General features: G+C 49.5%; 9 non-coding genes across 9 annotated transcripts; all 9 read right to left on the minus strand.

The window, feature by feature from the left end:
• Window positions 1-1,193: 1,193 nt before the first annotated feature.
• On the minus strand, window positions 1,194-1,267 carry Trnaa-agc (transfer RNA alanine (anticodon AGC)). The gene has a single exon. It is a non-coding gene; the product is annotated as a tRNA-Ala (tRNA).
• Window positions 1,268-2,772: 1,505 nt separating this feature from the next.
• Window positions 2,773-2,846, minus strand: Trnaa-agc (transfer RNA alanine (anticodon AGC)). Its single transcript has one exon. It is a non-coding gene; the product is annotated as a tRNA-Ala (tRNA).
• Window positions 2,847-4,350: 1,504 nt separating this feature from the next.
• Trnaa-agc (transfer RNA alanine (anticodon AGC)) lies at window positions 4,351-4,424 on the minus strand. The gene has a single exon. It is a non-coding gene; the product is annotated as a tRNA-Ala (tRNA).
• A 1,504-nt stretch (window positions 4,425-5,928) lies between these two features.
• On the minus strand, window positions 5,929-6,002 carry Trnaa-agc (transfer RNA alanine (anticodon AGC)). Its single transcript has one exon. It is a non-coding gene; the product is annotated as a tRNA-Ala (tRNA).
• A 6,220-nt stretch (window positions 6,003-12,222) lies between these two features.
• On the minus strand, window positions 12,223-12,296 carry Trnaa-agc (transfer RNA alanine (anticodon AGC)). The gene has a single exon. It is a non-coding gene; the product is annotated as a tRNA-Ala (tRNA).
• Window positions 12,297-13,801: 1,505 nt separating this feature from the next.
• On the minus strand, window positions 13,802-13,875 carry Trnaa-agc (transfer RNA alanine (anticodon AGC)). The gene has a single exon. It is a non-coding gene; the product is annotated as a tRNA-Ala (tRNA).
• A 1,516-nt stretch (window positions 13,876-15,391) lies between these two features.
• Trnaa-agc (transfer RNA alanine (anticodon AGC)) lies at window positions 15,392-15,465 on the minus strand. The gene has a single exon. It is a non-coding gene; the product is annotated as a tRNA-Ala (tRNA).
• A 1,505-nt stretch (window positions 15,466-16,970) lies between these two features.
• On the minus strand, window positions 16,971-17,044 carry Trnaa-agc (transfer RNA alanine (anticodon AGC)). The gene has a single exon. It is a non-coding gene; the product is annotated as a tRNA-Ala (tRNA).
• A 1,505-nt stretch (window positions 17,045-18,549) lies between these two features.
• Trnaa-agc (transfer RNA alanine (anticodon AGC)) lies at window positions 18,550-18,623 on the minus strand. Its single transcript has one exon. It is a non-coding gene; the product is annotated as a tRNA-Ala (tRNA).
• Window positions 18,624-19,818: the final 1,195 nt, after the last annotated feature.

A 19,818-nucleotide genomic window follows, 5' to 3' on the forward strand; every position in this document is an offset into this window, starting at 1 on the left:
TCTTGCTCTCCTTATGACAGTATACATCATATCAGTCTGTGACGCTGGTTTTGCAACTTCTTGCGTGCGCTTATGTTCGCCGCGACCAACACTTACCATGCACTGACCACAAAACATGGAGGAGCCGGGACTTGAACCCGAGACCGTTCACACGCTAAGCGAACGGTCTGCCAACTGAGCTACAGCTACACACACGACCAAGCCTGATATTCTCCATTCTTTGCAACTCTGATGCGCACGGACACGATGGTTGGTTGGTTTGTGGCGGCGAAGGTACCAGAATACAAAGGCGCGGACACGTTCATATACACAAGAGTTCCAAGTAGTTTCGATGCTCTGGTATTACGAATGCAAATTCCGTCTGTTTTGAACGTCTTAAATTGAAAGGGCGGTCACAAATTGGTCCATTTCACTCCTTGTCGACAATCACACAGCACCTGAGGTAACAAGCACATCTCGAGCCCCATTGTGCTCTCCATTGTTCATGCCAACTCAGTGCCTCGCTCTTTGCTACTGTGTAAAACTCTTGTCGTCCAACTGCAAAACACTGGGACACAACAAGTTTCCGCGTCTCCATTGCACTGATCGTACTACGAAACGCTCCCCAAACTTGGCAATCACCCATGCAGATGACTTTTCCGACTTTACACGACGCTCACGCTAGTGACAGCCTTATTTACAGTTCGACGTCGCGCCAAAGCGAATGAGCACATTTCGCCTACGGCTTAGGCCGCTCTTCTAGTGTGGCTGCTCTGTGTCTGCAGGCAGCGAGGGGCTGCAAGCTTCCTGTGTTCGCACCTATATCACCTGTGCTTCCTTGTCAGAGACAGACTATCGCAAAACATACAACTCACTCCATGAATTGATTGCTACGGCATCTGTTATCAGCAGTCACAACCAGCAACACCTGTAGCAGCCGACTGCACGCAAAGAATGGGAACGTGCAGTGGGATTTACGTGAAATCGGCGCAATGCAGATCTTTCCGACGTAGGCTTGAGAATCTTATGGGAACATTTGTACTGTTTCTAAATTAAGTGTAGGTGTGGGAGGAGGGTGCTTCCTGCGCACGAATAAAAGCACGCTCGCCAATTGTGGATGCTAATCGTTCGCTTGTATCTGCCTACACACCTCTGCCGGTTGGGAATTATTCCACTTGCATGGCAAGGTGCGCATGTAGGTGTGTTAAAAACTCTGGAGGCGCTGGGTATCGATCCCAGTACCTCTCGCACGCTAAGCGAGCGCTCTACCATCTGAGCTACGCCCACCTCACCGATAACTAGTAGTGCTACATACAGTCATATCAACGTCACAGACCCTAGCACTCCCATTATTCCGCAGACAAACACTACTCTCTATGTATCAGTGAGGGTGTCTTTCAGGTTTCGTGCATTCTGTATCGAATCGTAGTTGGCCACAATGAAAGTGGCACGCATAACGTCGAAAATAGAGATCAGACACCGCTCTGAGTAAAACGAACGTGTTGTCCCTTCTCTAGACTTCAATGACGTTAAGCCGTGATACCTAAGACAGATCTGCACTCGATGACACCACGATAACAGCCGGTCCCCACACTTACATCTTGCTCTCCTTATGACAGTATACATCATATCAGTCTGTGACGCTGGTTTTGCAACTTCTTGCGTGCGTTTATGTTCGCCGCGACCAACACTTACCATGCACTGACCACAAAACATGGAGGAGCCGGGGCTTGAACCCGAGACCGTTCACACGCTAAGCGAACGTTCTGCCAACTGAGCTACAACTACACACACGACCAAGCCTGGCTATTCTCCATTCTCTGCAACTCTGATGTGCACGGACACGATGGTTGGTTGGTTTGTAGCGGCGAAGGTACCAGAATACAAAGGCGCGGACACGTTCATATACACAAGAGTTCCAAGTAGTTTCGATGCTCTGGTATTACGAATGCAAATTCCGTCTGTTTTGAACGTCTTAAATTGAAAGGGCGGTCACAAATTGGTCCATTTCACTCCTTGTCGACAATCACACAGCACCTGAGGTAACAAGCACATCTCGAGCCCCATTGTGCTCTCCATTGTTCATGCCAACTCAGTGCCTCGCTCTTTGCTACTGTGTAAAACTCTTGTCGTCCAACTGCAAAACACTGGGACACAACAAGTTTCCGCGTCTCCATTGCACTGATCGTACTACGAAACGCTCCCCAAACTTGGCAATCACCCATGCAGATGACTTTTCCGACTTTACACGACGCTCACGCTAGTGACAGCCTTATTTACAGTTCGACGTCGCGCCAAAGCGAATGAGCACATTTCGCCTACGGCTTAGGCCGCTCATCTAGTGTGGCTGCTCTGTGTCTGCAGGCAGCGAGGGGCTGCAAGCTTCCGGTGTTCGCACCTATATCACCTGTGCTTCCTTGTCAGAGACAGACTATCGCAAAACATACAACTCACTCCATGAATTGATTGCTACGGCATCTGTTATCAGCAGTCACAACCAGCAACACCAGTAGCAGCCGACTGCACGCAAAGAATGGGAACGTGCAGTGGGATTTACGTGAAATCGGCGCAAGGCAGATCTTTCCGACGTAGGCTTGAGAATCTTATGGGAACATTTGTACTGTTTCTAAATTAAGTGTAGGTGTGGGAGGAGGGTGCTTCCTGCGCACGAATAAAAGCACGCTCGCCAATTGTGGATGCTAATCGTTCGCTTGTATCTGCCTACACACCTCTGCCGGTTGGGAATTATTCCACTTGCATGGCAAGGTGCGCATGTAGGTGTGTTAAAAACTCTGGAGGCGCTGGGTATCGATCCCAGTACCTCTCGCACGCTAAGCGAGCGCTCTACCATCTGAGCTACGCCCACCTCCCCGATAACTACTAGTTCTACATACAGTCATATCAACGTCACAGACCCTTGCACTCCCATTATTCCGCAGACAAACACTACTCTCTATGTATCAGTGAGGGTGTCTTTCAGGTTTCGTGCATTCTGTATCGAATCGTAGTTGGCCACAATGAAAGTGGCACGCATAACGTCGAAAATAGAGTTCAGACACCGCTCTGAGTAAGACGAACGTGTTGTCCCTTCTCTAGACTTCAATGACGTTAAGCCGTGATACCTAAGACAGATCTGCACTCGATGACACCACGATAACAGCCGGTCCCCACACTTACATCTTGCTCTCCTTATGACAGTATACATCATATCAGTCTGTGACGCTGGTTTTGCAACTTCTTGCGTGCGCTTATGTTCGCCGCGACCAACACTTACCATGCACTGACCACAAAACATGGAGGAGCCGGGACTTGAACCCGAGACCGTTCACACGCTAAGCGAACGGTCTGCCAACTGAGCTACAGCTACACACACGACCAAGCCTGATATTCTCCATTCTTTGCAACTCTGATGCGCACGGACACGATGGTTGGTTGGTTTGTGGCGGCGAAGGTACCAGAATACAAAGGCGCGGACACGTTCATATACACAAGAGTTCCAAGTAGTTTCGATGCTCTGGTATTACGAATGCAAATTCCGTCTGTTTTGAACGTCTTAAATTGAAAGGGCGGTCACAAATTGGTCCATTTCACTCCTTGTCGACAATCACACAGCACCTGAGGTAACAAGCACATCTCGAGCCCCATTGTGCTCTCCATTGTTCATGCCAACTCAGTGCCTCGCTCTTTGCTACTGTGTAAAACTCTTGTCGTCCAACTGCAAAACACTGGGACACAACAAGTTTCCGCGTCTCCATTGCACAGATCGTACTACGAAACGCTCCCCAAACTTGGCAATCACCCATGCCGATGACTTTTCCGACTTTACACGACGCTCACGCTAGTGACAGGCTTATTTACAGTTCGACGTCGCGCCAAAGCGAATGAGCACATTTCGCCTACGGCTTAGGCCGCTCTTCTAGTGTGGCTGCTCTGTGTCTGCAGGCAGCGAGGGGCTGCAAGCTTCCTGTGTTCGCACCTATATCACCTGTGCTTCCTTGTCAGAGACAGACTATCGCAAAACATACAACTCACTCCATGAATTGATTGCTACGGCATCTGTTATCAGCAGTCACAACCAGCAACACCTGTAGCAGCCGACTGCACGCAAAGAATGGGAACGTGCAGTGGGATTTACGTGAAATCGGCGCAATGCAGATCTTTCCGACGTAGGCTTGAGAATCTTATGGGAACATTTGTACTGTTTCTAAATTAAGTGTAGGTGTGGGAGGAGGGTGCTTCCTGCGCACGAATAAAAGCACGCTCGCCAATTGTGGATGCTAATCGTTCGCTTGTATCTGCCTACACACCTCTGCCGGTTGGGAATTATTCCACTTGCATGGCAAGGTGCGCATGTAGGTGTGTTAAAAACTCTGGAGGCGCTGGGTATCGATCCCAGTACCTCTCGCACGCTAAGCGAGCGCTCTACCATCTGAGCTACGCCCACCTCCCCGATAACTACTAGTTCTACATACAGTCATATCAACGTCACAGACCCTTGCACTCCCATTATTCCGCAGACAAACACTACTCTCTATGTATCAGTGAGGGTGTCTTTCAGGTTTCGTGCATTCTGTATCGAATCGTAGTTGGCCACAATGAAAGTGGCACGCATAACGTCGAAAATAGAGTTCAGACACCGCTCTGAGTAAGACGAACGTGTTGTCCCTTCTCTAGACTTCAATGACGTTAAGCCGTGATACCTAAGACAGATCTGCACTCGATGACACCACGATAACAGCCGGTCCCCACACTTACATCTTGCTCTCCTTATGACAGTATACATCATATCAGTCTGTGACGCTGGTTTTGCAACTTCTTGCGTGCGTTTATGTTCGCCGCGACCAACACTTACCATGCACTGACCACAAAACATGGAGGAGCCGGGGCTTGAACCCGAGACCGTTCACACGCTAAGCGAACGGTCTGCCAACTGAGCTACAGCTACACACACGACCAAGCCTGATATTCTCCATTCTTTGCAACTCTGATGCGCACGGACACGATGGTTGGTTGGTTTGTGGCGGCGAAGGTACCAGAATACAAAGGCGCGGACACGTTCATATACACAAGAGTTCCTAGTAGTTTCGATGCTCTGGTATTACGAATGCAAATTCCGTCTGTTTTGAACGTCTTAAATTGAAAGGGCGGTCACAAATTGGTCCATTTCACTCCTTGTCCACAATCACACAGCACCTGAGGTAACAAGCACATCTCGAGCCCCATTGTGCTCTCCATTGTTCATGCCAACTCAGTGCCTCGCTCTTTGCTACTGTGTAAAACTCTTGTCGTCCAACTGCAAAACACTGGGACACAACAAGTTTCCGCGTCTCCATTGCACTGATCGTACTACGAAACGCTCCCCAAACTTGGCAATCACCCATGCAGATGACTTTTCCGACTTTACACGACGCTCACGCTAGTGACAGGCTTATTTACAGTTCGACGTCGCGCCAAAGCGAATGAGCACATTTCGCCTACGGCTTAGGCCGCTCTTCTAGTGTGGCTGCTCTGTGTCTGCAGGCAGCGAGGGGCTGCAAGCTTCCTGTGTTCGCACCTATATCACCTGTGCTTCCTTGTCAGAGACAGACTATCGCAAAACATACAACTCACTCCATGAATTGATTGCTACGGCATCTGTTATCAGCAGTCACAACCGGCAACACCTGTAGCAGCCGACTGCACGCAAAGAATGGGAACGTGCAGTGGGATTTACGTGAAATCGGCGCAATGCAGATCTTTCCGACGTAGGCTTGAGAATCTTATGGGAACATTTGTACTGTTTCTAAATTAAGTGTAGGTGTGGGAGGAGGGTGCTTCCTGCGCACGAATAAAAGCACGCTCGCCAATTGTGGATGCTAATCGTTCGCTTGTATCTGCCTACACACCTCTGCCGGTTGGGAATTATTCCACTTGCATGGCAAGGTGCGCATGTAGGTGTGTTAAAAACTCTGGAGGCGCTGGGTATCGATCCCAGTACCTCTCGCACGCTAAGCGAGCGCTCTACCATCTGAGCTACGCCCACCTCCCCGATAACTACTAGTTCTACATACAGTCATATCAACGTCACAGACCCTTGCACTCCCATTATTCCGCAGACAAACACTACTCTCTATGTATCAGTGAGGGTGTCTTTCAGGTTTCGTGCATTCTGTATCGAATCGTAGTTGGCCACAATGAAAGTGGCACGCATAACGTCGAAAATAGAGTTCAGACACCGCTCTGAGTAAGACGAACGTGTTGTCCTTCTCTAGACTTCAATGACGTTAAGCCGTGATACCTAAGACAGATCTGCACTCGATGACACCACGATAACAGCCGGTCCCCACACTTACATCTTGCTCTCCTCATGACAGTATACATCATATCAGTCTGTGACGCTGGTTTTGCAACTTCTTGCGTGCGTTTATGTTCGCCGCGACCAACACTTACCATGCACTGACCACAAAACATGGAGGAGCCGGGGCTTGAACCCGAGACCGTTCACACGCTAAGCGAACGGTCTGCCAACTGAGCTACAGCTTCACACACGACCAAGCCTGGCTATTCTCCATTCTCTGCAACTCTGATGTGCACGGGCACGATGGTTGGTTGGTTTGTAGCGGCGAAGGTACCAGAATACAAAGGCGCGGACACGTTCATATACACAAGAGTTCCATGTAGTTTCGATGCTCTGGTATTACGAATGCAAATTCCGGCTGTTTTGAACGTCTTAAATTGAAAGGGCGGTCACAAATTGGTCCATTTCACTCCTTGTCGACAATCACACAGCACCTGAGGTAACAAGCACATCTCGAGCCCCATTGTGCTCTCCATTGTTCATGCCAACTCAGTGCCTCGCTCTTTGCTACTGTGTAAAACTCTTGTCGTCCAACTGCAAAACACTGGGACACAACAAGTTTCCGCGTCTCCATTGCACTGATCGTACTACGAAACGCTCCCCAAACTTGGCAATCACCCATGCAGATGACTTTTCCGACTTTACACGACGCTCACGCTAGTGACAGCTTTATTTACAGTTCGACGTCGCGCCAAAGCGAATGAGCACATTTCGCCTACGGCTTAGGCCGCTCTTCTAGTGTGGCTGCTCTGTGTCTGCAGGCAGCGAGGGGCTGCAAGCTTCCGGTGTTCGCACCTATATCACCTGTGCTTCCTTGTCAGAGACAGACTATCGCAAAACATACAACTCACTCCATGAATTTATTGCTACGGCATCTGTTATCAGCAGTCACAACCAGCAACACCAGTAGCAGCCGACTGCACGCAAAGAATGGGAACGTGCAGTGGGATTTACGTGAAATCGGCGCAATGCAGATCTTTCCGACGTAGGCTTGAGAATCTTATGGGAACATTTGTACTGTTTCTAAAGTAAGTGTAGGTGTGGGAGGAGGGTGCTTCCTGCGCACGAATAAAAGCACGCTCGCCAATTGTGGATGCTAATCGTTCGCTTGTATCTGCCTACACACCTCTGCCGGTTGGGAATTATTCCACTTGCATGGCAAGGTGCGCATGTAGGTGTGTTAAAAACTCTGGAGGCGCTTGGTACCGATCCCAGTACCTCTCGCACGCTAAGCGAGCGCTCTACCATCTGAGCTACGCCCACCCCCCCGATAACTAGTAGTGCTACATACAGTCATATCAACGTCACAGACCCTAGCACTCCCATTATTCCGCAGACAAACACTACTCTCTATGTATCAGTGTGGGTGTCTTTCAGGTTTCGTGCATTCTGTATCGAATCGTAGTTGGCCACAATGAAAGTGGCACGCATAACGTCGAAAATAGAGTTCAGACACCGCTCTGAGTAAGACGAACGTGTTGTCCCTTCTCTAGACTTCAATGACGTTAAGCCGTGATACCTAAGACAGATCTGCACTCGATGACACCACGATAACAGCCGGTCCCCACACTTACATCTTGCTCTCCTCATGACAGTATACATCATATCAGTCTGTGACGCTGGTTTTGCAACTTCTTGCGTGCGTTTATGTTCGCCGCGACCAACACTTACCATGCACTGACCACAAAACATGGAGGAGCCGGGGCTTGAACCCGAGACCGTTCACACGCTAAGCGAACGGTCTGCCAACTGAGCTACAGCTTCACACACGACCAAGCCTGGCTATTCTCCATTCTCTGCAACTCTGATGTGCACGGACACGATGGTTGGTTGGTTTGTAGCGGCGAAGGTACCAGAATACAAAGGCGCGGACACGTTCATATACACAAGAGTTCCAAGTAGTTTCGATGCTCTGGTATTACGAATGCAAATTCCGTCTGTTTTGAACGTCTTAAATTGAAAGGGCGGTCACAAATTGGTCCATTTCACACCTTGTCGACAATCACACAGCACCTGAGGTAACAAGCACATCTCGAGCCCCATTGTGCTCTCCATTGTTCATGCCAACTCAGTGCCTCGCTCTTTGCTACTGTGTAAAACTCTTGTCGTCCAACTGCAAAACACTGGGACACAACAAGTTTCCGCGTCTCCATTGCACTGATCGTACTACGAAACGCTCCCCAAACTTGGCAATCACCCATGCAGATGACTTTTCCGACTTTACACGACGCTCACGCTAGTGACAGCCTTATTTACAGTTCGACGTCGCGCCAAAGCGAATGAGCACATTTCGCCTACGGCTTAGGCCGCTCTTCTAGTGTGGCTGCTCTGTGTCTGCAGGCAGCGAGGGGCTGCAAGCTTCCGGTGTTCGCACCTATATCACCTGTGCTTCCTTGTCAGAGACAGACTATCGCAAAACATACAACTCACTCCATGAATTTATTGCTACGGCATCTGTTATCAGCAGTCACAACCAGCAACACCAGTAGCAGCCGACTGCACGCAAAGAATGGGAACGTGCAGTGGGATTTACGTGAAATCGGCGCAATGCAGATCTTTCCGACGTAGGCTTGAGAATCTTATGGGAACATTTGTACTGTTTCTAAATTAAGTGTAGGTGTGGGAGGAGGGTGCTTCCTGCGCACGAATAAAAGCACGCTCGCCAATTGTGGATGCTAATCGTTCGCTTGTATCTGCCTACACACCTCTGCCGGTTGGGAATTATTCCACTTGCATGGCAAGGTGCGCATGTAGGTGTGTTAAAAATTCTGGAGGCGCTGGGTATCGATCCCAGTACCTCTCGCACGCTAAGCGAGCGGTCTACCATCTGAGCTACGCGCACCCCCCCGATAACTAGTAGTGCTACATACAGTCGTGTCAACGTCACAGACCCTTGCACTCCCATTATTCCGCAGACAAACACTACTCTCTATGTATCAGTGAGGTTGTCTTTCAGGTTTCGTGCATTCTGTATCGAATCGTAGTTTGCCACAATGAAAGTGGCACGCATAACGTCGAAAATAGAGTTCAGACACCGCTCTGAGTAAGACGAACGTGTTGTCCCTTCTCTAGACTTCAATGACGTTAAGCCGTGATACCTAAGACAGATCTGCACTCGATGACACCACGATAACAGCCGGTCCCCACACTTACATCTTGCTCTCCTTATGACAGTATACATCATATCAGTCTGTGACGCTGGTTTTGCAACTTCTTGCGTGCGTTTATGTTCGCCGCGACCAACACTTACCATGCACTGACCACAAAACATGGAGGAGCCGGGGCTTGGACCCGAGCCCGTCACACGCTAAGCGAACGATCTGCCAACTGAGCTACAGCTACACACGCGACCAAGCCTGGCCATTCTCCATTCTTTGCGACTCTGATGAGCACGGACACGATGGTTGGTTGGTTTGTAGCGGCGAAGGTACCAGAATACAAAGGCGCGGACACGTTCATATACACAAGAGTTCCAAGTAGTTTCGATGCTCTGGTATTACGAATGCAAATTCCGTCTGTTTTGAACGTCTTAAATTGAGAGGGCGGTCACAAATTGGTCCATTTCACTCCTTGTCGACAATCACACAGCACCTGAGGTAACAAGCACATCTCGAGCCCCATTGTGCTCTCCATTGTTCATGCCAACTCAGTGCCTCGCTCTTTGCTACTGTGTAAAACTCTTGTCGTCCAACTGCAAAACACTGGGACACAACAAGTTTCCGCGTCTCCATTGCACTGATCGTACTACGAAACGCTCCCCAATCTTGGCAATCACCCATGCAGATGACTTTTCCGACTTTACACGACGCTCACGCTAGTGACAGCCTTATTTACAGTTCGACGTCGCGCCAAAGCGAATGAGCACATTTCGCCTACGGCTTAGGCCGCTCTTCTAGTGTGGCTGCTCTGTGTCTGCAGGCAGCGAGGGGCTGCAAGCTTCCTGTGTTCGCACCTATATCACCTGTGCTTCCTTGTCAGAGACAGACTATCGCAAAACATACAACTCACTCCATGAATTGATTGCTACGGCATCTGTTATCAGCAGTCACAACCGGCAACACCAGTAGCAGCCGACTGCACGCAAAGAATGGGAACGTGCAGTGGGATTTACGTGAAATCGGCGCAAGGCAGATCTTTCCGACGTAGGCTTGAGAATCTTATGGGAACATTTGTACTGTTTCTAAATTAAGTGTAGGTGTGGGAGGAGCGTGCTTCCTGCGCACGAATAAAAGCACGCTCGCCAATTGTGGATGCTAATCGTTCGCTTGTATCTGCCTACACACCTCTGCCGGTTGGGAATTATTCCACTTGCATGGCAAGGTGCGCATGTAGGTGTGTTAAAAACTCTGGACGCGCTGGGTATCGATCCCAGTACCTCTCGCACGCTAAGCGAGCGCTCTACCATCTGAGCTACGCCCACCTCCCCGGAGCTTCTAGTGCTACATACAGTCATATCAACGTCACAGACCCTTGCACTCCCATTATTCCGCAGACAAACACTACTCTCTATGTATCAGTGAGGGTGTCTTTCAGGTTTCGTGCATTCTGTATCGAATCGTAGTTGGCCACAATGAAAGTGGCACGCATAACGTCGAAAATAGAGTTCAGACACCGCTCTGAGTAAGACGAACGTGTTGTCCCTTCTCTAGACTTCAATGACGTTAAGCCGTGATACCTACGACAGATCTGCACTCGATGACACCACGATAACAGCCGGTCCCCACACTTACATCTTGCTCTCCTCATGACAGTATACATCATATCAGTCTGTGACGCTGGTTTTGCAACTTCTTGCGTGCGTTTATGTTCGCCGCGACCAACACTTACCATGCACTGACCACAAAACATGGAGGAGCCGGGGCTTGAACCCGAGACCGTTCACACGCTAAGCGAACGGTCTGCCAACTGAGCTACAGCTTCACACACGACCAAGCCTGGCTATTCTCCATTCTCTGCAACTCTGATGTGCACGGACACGATGGTTGGTTGGTTTGTAGCGGCGAAGGTACCAGAATACAAAGGCGCGGACACGTTCATATACACAAGAGTTCCAAGTAGTTTCGATGCTCTGGTATTACGAATGCAAATTCCGGCTGTTTTGAACGTCTTAAATTGAAAGGGCGGTCACAAATTGGTCCATTTCACTCCTTGTCGACAATCACACAGCACCTGAGGTAACAAGCACATCTCGAGCCCCATTGTGCTCTCCATTATTCATGCCAACTCAGTGCCTCGCTCTTTGCTACTGTGTAAAACTCTTGTCGTCCAACTGCAAAACACTGGGACACAACAAGTTTCCGCGTCTCCATTGCACTGATCGTACTACGAAACGCTCCCCAAACTTGGAAATCACCCATGCAGATGACTTTTCCGACTTTTCACGACGCTCACGCTAGTGACAGGCTTATTTACAGTTCGACGTCGCGCCAAAGCGAATGAGCACATTTCGCCTACGGCTTAGGCCGCTCTTCTAGTGTGGCTGCTCTGTGTCTGCAGGCAGCGAGGGGCTGCAAGCTTCCGGTGTTCGCACCTATATCACCTGTGCTTCCTTGTCAGAGACAGACTATCGCAAAACATACAACTCACTCCATGAATTGATTGCTACGGCATCTGTTATCAGCAGTCACAACCAGCAACACCAGTAGCAGCCGACTGCACGCAAAGAATGGGAACGTGCAGTGGGATTTACGTGAAATCGGCGCAAGGCAGATCTTTCCGACGTAGGCTTGAGAATCTTATGGGAACATTTGTACTGTTTCTAAATTAAGTGTAGGTGTGGGAGGAGGGTGCTTCCTGCGCACGAATAAAAGCACGCTCGCCAATTGTGGATGCTAATCGTTCGCTTGTATCTGCCTACACACCTCTGCCGGTTGGGAATTATTCGCATGTAGGTGTGTTAAAAATTCTGGAGGCGCTGGGTATCGATCCCAGCACCTCTCGCACGCTAAGCGAGCGCTCTACCATCTGAGCTACGCCCACCCCCCCGATAACTAGTAGTGCTACATACAGTCGTATCAACGTCACAGACCCTTGCACTCCCATTATTCCGCAGACAAACACTACTCTCTATGTATCAGTGAGGTTGTCTTTCAGGTTTCGTGCATTCTGTATCGAATCGTAGTTGGCCACAATGAAAGTGGCACGCATAACGTCGAAAATAGAGTTCAGACACCGCTCTGAGTAAGACGAACGTGTTGTCCCTTCTCTAGACTTCAATGACGTTAAGCCGTGATACCTAAGACAGATCTGCACTCGATGACACCACGATAACAGCCAGTCCCCACACTTACATCTTGCTCTCCTTATGACAGTATACATCATATCAGTCTGTGACGCTGGTTTTGCAACTTCTTGCGTGCGTTTATGTTCGCCGCGACCAACACTTACCATGCACTGACCACAAAACATGGAGGAGCCGGGGCTTGAACCCGAGACCGTTCATACACTAAGCGAACGGTCTGCCAACTGAGCTACAGCTACACACACGACCAAGCCTGGCTATTCTCCATTCTCTGCAACTCTGATGTGCACGGACACGATGGTTGGTTGGTTTGTAGCGGCGAAGGTACCAGAATACAAAGGCGCGGACACGTTCATATACACAAGAGTTCCAAGTAGTTTCGATGCTCTGGTATTACGAATGCAAATTCCGTCTGTTTTGAACGTCTTAAATTGAAAGGGCGGTAACAAATTGGTCCATTTCACTCCTTGTCGACAATCACACAGCACCTGAGGTAACAAGCACATCTCGAGCCCCATTGTGCTCTCCATTGTTCATGCCAACTCAGTGCCTCGCTCTTTGCTACTGTGTAAAACTCTTGTCGTCCAACTGCAAAACACTGGGACACAACAAGTTTCCGCGTCTCCATTGCACTGATCATACTACGAAACGCTCCCCAAACTTGGCAATCACCCATGCAGATGACTTTTCCGACTTTACACGACGCTCAAGCTAGTGACAGCCTTATTTACAGTTCGACGTCGCGCCAAAGCGAATGAGCACATTTCGCCTACGGCTTAGGCCGCTCTTCTAGTGTGGCTGCTCTGTGTCTGCAGGCAGCGAGGGGCTGCAAGCTTCCTGTGTTCGCACCTATATCACCTGTGCTTCCTTGTCAGAGACAGACTATCGCAAAACATACAACTCACTCCATGAATTGATTGCTACGGCATCTGTTATCAGCAGTCACAACCAGCTACACCAGTAGCAGCCGACTGCACGCAAAGAATGGGAACGTGCAGTGGGATTTACGTGAAATCGGCGCAAGGCAGATCTTTCCGACGTAGGCTTGAGAATCTTATGGGAACATTTGTACTGTTTCTAAATTAAGTGTAGGTGTGGGAGGAGGGTGCTTCCTGCGCACGAATAAAAGCACGCTCGCCAATTGTGGATGCTAATCGTTCGCTTGTATCTGCCTACACACCTCTGCCGGTTGGGAATTATTCCACTTGCATGGCAAGGTGCGCATGTAGGTGTGTTAAAAATTCTGGAGGCGCTGGGTATCGATCCCAGTACCTCTCGCACGCTAAGCGAGCGCTCTACCATCTGAGCTACGCCCACCCCCCGGATATCTAGTAGTGCTACATACAGTCGTATCGACGTCACAGACCCTTGCACTCCCATTATTCCGCAGACAAACACTACTCTCTATGTATCAGTGAGGGTGTCTTTCAGGTTTCGTGCATTCTGTATCGAATCGTAGTTGCCCACAATGAAAGTGGCACGCATAACGTCGAAAATAGAGTTCAGACACCGCTCTGAGTAAGACGAACGTGTTGTCCCTTCTCTAGACTTCAATGACGTTAAGCCGTGATACCTAAGACAGATCTGCACTCGATGACACCACGATAACAGCCGGTCCCCAAACTTACATCTTGCTCTCCTTATGACAGTATACATCATATCAGTCTGTGACGCTGGTTTTGCAACTTCTTGCGTGCGTTTATGTTCGCCGCGACCAACACTTACCATGCACTGACCACAAAACATGGAGGAGCCGGGGCTTGAACCCGAGACCGTTCACACGCTAAGCGAACGGTCTGCAAACTGAGCTACAGCTACACACACGACCAAGCCTGGCTATTCTCCATTCTCTGGAACTCTGATGTGCACGGACACGATGGTTGGTTGGTTTGTAGCGGCGAAGGTACCAGAATACAAAGGCGCGGACACGTTCATATACACAAGAGTTCCAAGTAGTTTCGATGCTCTGGTATTACGAATGCAAATTCCGTCTGTTTTGAACGTCTTAAATTGAAAGGGCGGTCACAAATTGGTCCATTTCACTCCTTGTCGACAATCACACAGCACCTGAGGTAACAAGCACATCTCGAGCCCCATTGTGCTCTCCATTGTTCATGCCAACTCAGTGCCTCGCTCTTTGCTACTGTGTAAAACTCTTGTCGTCCAACTGCAAAACACTGGGACACAACAAGTTTCCGCGTCTCCATTGCACTGATCGTACTACGAAACGCTCCCCAAACTTGGCAATCACCCATGCAGATGACTTTTCCGACTTTACACGACGCTCACGCAACGCTCACGCTAGTGACAGCCTTATTTACAGTTCGACGTCGCGCCAAAGCGAATGAGCACATTTCGCCTACGGCTTAGGCCGCTCTTCTAGTGTGGCTGCTCTGTGTCTGCAGGCAGCGAGGGGCTGCAAGCTTCCTGTGTTCGCACCTATATCACCTGTGCTTCCTTGTCAGAGACAGACTATCGCAAAACATACAACTCACTCCATGAATTGATTGCTACGGCATCTCTTATCAGCAGTCACAACCAGCAACACCAGTAGCAGCCGACTGCACGCAAAGAATGGGAACGTGCAGTGGGATTTACGTGAAATCGGCGCAAGGCAGATCTTTCCGACGTAGGCTTGAGAATCTTATGGGAACATTTGTACTGTTTCTAAATTAAGTGTACGTGTGGGAGGAGGGTGCTTCCTGCGCACGAATAAAAGCACGCTCGCCAATTGTGGATGCTAATCGTTCGCTTGTATCCGCCTACACACCTCTGCCGGTTGGGAATTATTCCACTTGCATGGCAAGGTGCGCATGTAGGTGGGTTAAAAATTCTGGAGGCGCTGGGTATCGATCCCAGTACCTCTCGCACGCTAAGCGAGCGCTCTACCATCTGAGCTACGCCCACCCCCCGGATATCTAGTAGTGCTACATACAGTCGTATCGACGTCACAGACCCTTGCACTCCCATTATTCCGCAGACAAACACTACTCTCTATGTATCAGTGAGGGTGTCTTTCAGGTTTCGTGCATTCTGTATCGAATCGTAGTTGGCCACAATGAAAGTGGCACGCATAACGTCGAAAATAGAGTTCAGACACCGCTCTGAGTAAGACGAACGTGTTGTCCCTTCTCTAGACTTCAATGACGTTAAGCCGTGATACCTAAGACAGATCTGCACTCGATGACACCACGATAACAGCCGGTCCCCACACTTACATCTTGCTCTCCTTATGACAGTATACATCATATCAGTCTGTGACGCTGGTTTTGCAACTTCTTGCGTGCGTTTATGTTCCCCGCGACCAACACTTACCATGCACTGACCACAAAACATGGAGAAGCCGGGGCTTGAACCCGAGACCGTTCACACACTAAGCGAACGGTCTGCAAACTGAGCTACAGCTACACACACGACCAAGCCTGGCTATTCTCCATTCTCTGCAACTCTGATGTGCACGGACACGATGGTTGGTTGGTTTGTAGCGGCGAAGGTACCAGAATACAAAGGCGCGGACACGTTCATATACACAAGAGTTCCAAGTAGTTTCGATGCTCTGGTATTACGAATGCAAATTCCGGCTGTTTTGAACGTCTTAAATTGAAAGGGCGGTCACAAATTGGTCCATTTCACTCCTTGTCGACAATCACACAGCACCTGAGGTAACAAGCACATCTCGAGCCCCATTGTGCTCTCCATTGTTCATGCCAACTCAGTTCCTCGCTCTTTGCTACTGTGTAAAACTCTTGTCGTCCAACTGCAAAACACTGGGACACAACAAGTTTCCGCGTCTCCATTGCACTGATCGTACTACGAAACGCTCCCCAATCTTGGCAATCACCCATGCAGATGACTTTTCCGACTTTACACGACGCTCACGCTAGTGACAGCCTTATTTACAGTTCGACGTCGCGCCAAAGCGAATGAGCACATTTCGCCTACGGCTTAGGCCGCTCTTCTAGTGTGGCTGCTCTGTGTCTGCAGGCAGCGAGGGGCTGCAAGCTTCCTGTGTTCGCACCTATATCACCTGTGCTTCCTTGTCAGAGACAGACTATCGCAAAACATACAACTCACTCCATGAATTGATTGCTACGGCATCTGTTATCAGCAGTCACAACCAGCAACACCAGTAGAAGCCGACTGCACGCAAAGAATGGGAACGTGCAGTGGGATTTACGTGAAATCGGCGCAAGGCAGATCTTTCCGACGTAGGCTTGAGAATCTTATGGGAACATTTGAACTGTTTCTAAATTAAGTGTAGGTGTGGGAGGAGGGTGCTTCCTGCGCACGAATAAAAGCACGCTCGCCAATTGTGGATGCTAATCGTTCGCTTGTATCTGCCTACACACCTCTGCCGGTTGGGAATTGTTCCACTTGCATGGCAAGGTGCGCATGTAGGTGGGTTAAAAATTCTGGAGGCGCTGGGTATCGATCCCAGTACCTCTCGCACGCTAAGCGAGCGCTCTACCATCTGAGCTACGCCCACCCCCCGGATAACTCGTAGTGCTACATACAGTCGTATCAACGTCACAGACCCTTGCACTCCCATTATTCCGCAGACAAACACTACTCTCTATGTATCAGTGAGGGTGTCTTTCAGGTTTCGTGCATTCTGTATCGAATCGTAGTTGGCCACAATGAAAGTGGCACGCATAACGTCGAAAATAGAGTTCAGACACCGCTCTGAGTAAGACGAACGTGTTGTCCCTTCTCTAGACTTCAATGACGTTAAGCCGTGATACCTAAGACAGATCTGCACTCGATGACACCACGATAACAGCCGGTCCCCACACTTACATCTTGCTCTCCTTATGACAGTATACATCATATCAGTCTGTGACGCTGGTTTTGCAACTTCTTGCGTGCGTTTATGTTCGCCGCGAACAACACTTACCATGCACTGACCACAAAACATGGAGGAGCCGGGGCTTGAACCCGAGACCGTTCACACACTAAGCGAACGGTCTGCCAACTGAGCTACAGCTACACACACGACCAAGCCTGGCTATTCTGCATTCTCTGCAACTCTGATGTGCACGGACACGATGGTTGGTTGGTTTGTAGCGGCGAAGGTACCAGAATACAAAGGCGCGGACACGTTCATATACACAAGAGTTCCAAGTAGTTTCGATGCTCTGGTATTACGAATGCAAATTCCGTCTGTTTTGAACGTCTTAAATTGAAAGGGCGGTCACAAATTGGTCCATTTCACTCCTTGTCGACAATCACACAGCACCTGAGGTAACAAGCACATCTCGAGCCCCATTGTGCTCTCCATTGTTCATGCCAACTCAGTGCCTCGCTCTTTGCTACTGTGTAAAACTCTTGTCGTCCAACTGCAAAACACTGGGACACAACAAGTTTCCGCGTCTCCATTGCACTGATCGTACTACGAAACGCTCCCCAAACTTGGCAATCACCCATGCAGATGACTTTTCCGACTTTACACGACGCTCACGCTAGTGACAGCCTTATTTACAGTTCGACGTCGCGCCAAAGCGAATGAGCACATTTCGCCTACGGCTTAGGCCGCTCTTCTAGTGTGGCTACTCTGTGTCTGCAGGCAGCGAGGGGCTGCAAGCTTCCTGTGTTCGCACCTATATCACCTGTGCTTCCTTGTCAGAGACAGACTATCGCAAAACATACAACTCACTCCATGAATTGATTGCTACGGCATCTGTTATCAGCAGTCACAACCAGCAACACCAGTAGCAGCCGACTGCACGCAAAAAATGGGAACGTGCAGTGGGATTTACGTGAAATCGGCGCAAGGCAGATCTTTCCGACGTAGGCTTGAGAATCTTATGGGAACATTTGTACTGTTTCTAAATTAAGTGTAGGTGTGGGAGGAGGGTGCTTCCTGCGCACGAATAAAAGCACGCTCGCCAATTGTGGATGCTAATCGTTCGCTTGTATCTGCCTACACACCTCTGCCGGTTGGGAATTATTCCACTTGCATGGCAAGGTGCGCATGTAGGTGGGTTAAAAATTCTGGAGGCGCTGGGTATCGATCCCAGTACCTCTCGCACGCTAAGCGAGCGCTCTACCATCTGAGCTACGCCCACCCCCCCGATAACTAGTAGTGCTACATACAGTCGTATCAACGTTACAGACCCTTGCACTGCCATTATTCCGCAGACAAACACTACTCTCTATGTATCAGTGAGGGTGTCTTTCAGGTTTCGTGCATTCTGTATCGAATCGTAGTTGGCCACAATGAAAGTGGCACGCATAACGTCGAAAATAGAGTTCAGACACCGCTCTGAGTAAGACGAACGTGTTGTCCCTTCTCTAGACTTCAATGACGTTAAGCCGTGATACCTAAGACAGATCTGCACTCGATGACACCACGATAACAGCCGGTCCCCACACTTACATCTTGCTCTCCTTATGACAGTATACATCATATCAGTCTGTGACGCTGGTTTTGCAACTTCTTGCGTGCGTTTATGTTCGCCGCGACCAACACTTACCATGCACTGACCACAAAACATGGAGGAGCCGGGGCTTGAACCCGAGACCGTTCACACGCTAAGCGAACGGTCTGCAAACTGAGCTACAGCTACACACACGACCAAGCCTGGCTATTCTCCATTCTCTGCAACTCTGATGTGCACGGACACGATGGTTGGTTGGTTTGTAGCGGCGAAGGTACCAGAATACAAAGGCGCGGACACGTTCATACGCACAAGAGTTCCAAGTAGTTTCGATGCTCTGGTATTACGAATGCAAATTCCGTCTGTTTTGAACGTCTTAAATTGAAAGGGCGGTCACAAATTGGTCCATTTCACTCCTTGTCGACAATCACACAGCACCTGAGGTAACAAGCACATCTCGAGCCCCATTGTGCTCTCCATTGTTCATGCCAACTCAGTGCCTCGCTCTTTGCTACTGTGTAAAACTCTTGTCGTCCAACTGCAAAACACTGGGACACAACAAGTTTCCGCGTCTCCATTGCACTGATCGTACTACGAAACGCTCCCCAAACTTGGCAATCACCCATGCAGATGACTTTTCCGACTTTACACGACGCTCACGCAACGCTCACGCTAGTGACAGCCTTATTTACAGTTCGACGTCGCGCCAAAGCGAATGAGCACATTTCGCCTACGGCTTAGGCCGCTCTTCTAGTGTGGCTGCTCTGTGTCTGCAGGCAGCGAGGGGCTGCAAGCTTCCTGTGTTCGCACCTATATCACCTGTGCTTCCTTGTCAGAGACAGACTATCGCAAAACATACAACTCACTCCATGAATTGTTTGCTA

The sequence above is a fragment of the Schistocerca gregaria genome, chromosome 11, assembly GCF_023897955.1.
Source record: "Schistocerca gregaria isolate iqSchGreg1 chromosome 11, iqSchGreg1.2, whole genome shotgun sequence".
NCBI classification, from domain to species: Eukaryota; Metazoa; Arthropoda; class Insecta; order Orthoptera; family Acrididae; genus Schistocerca; species Schistocerca gregaria.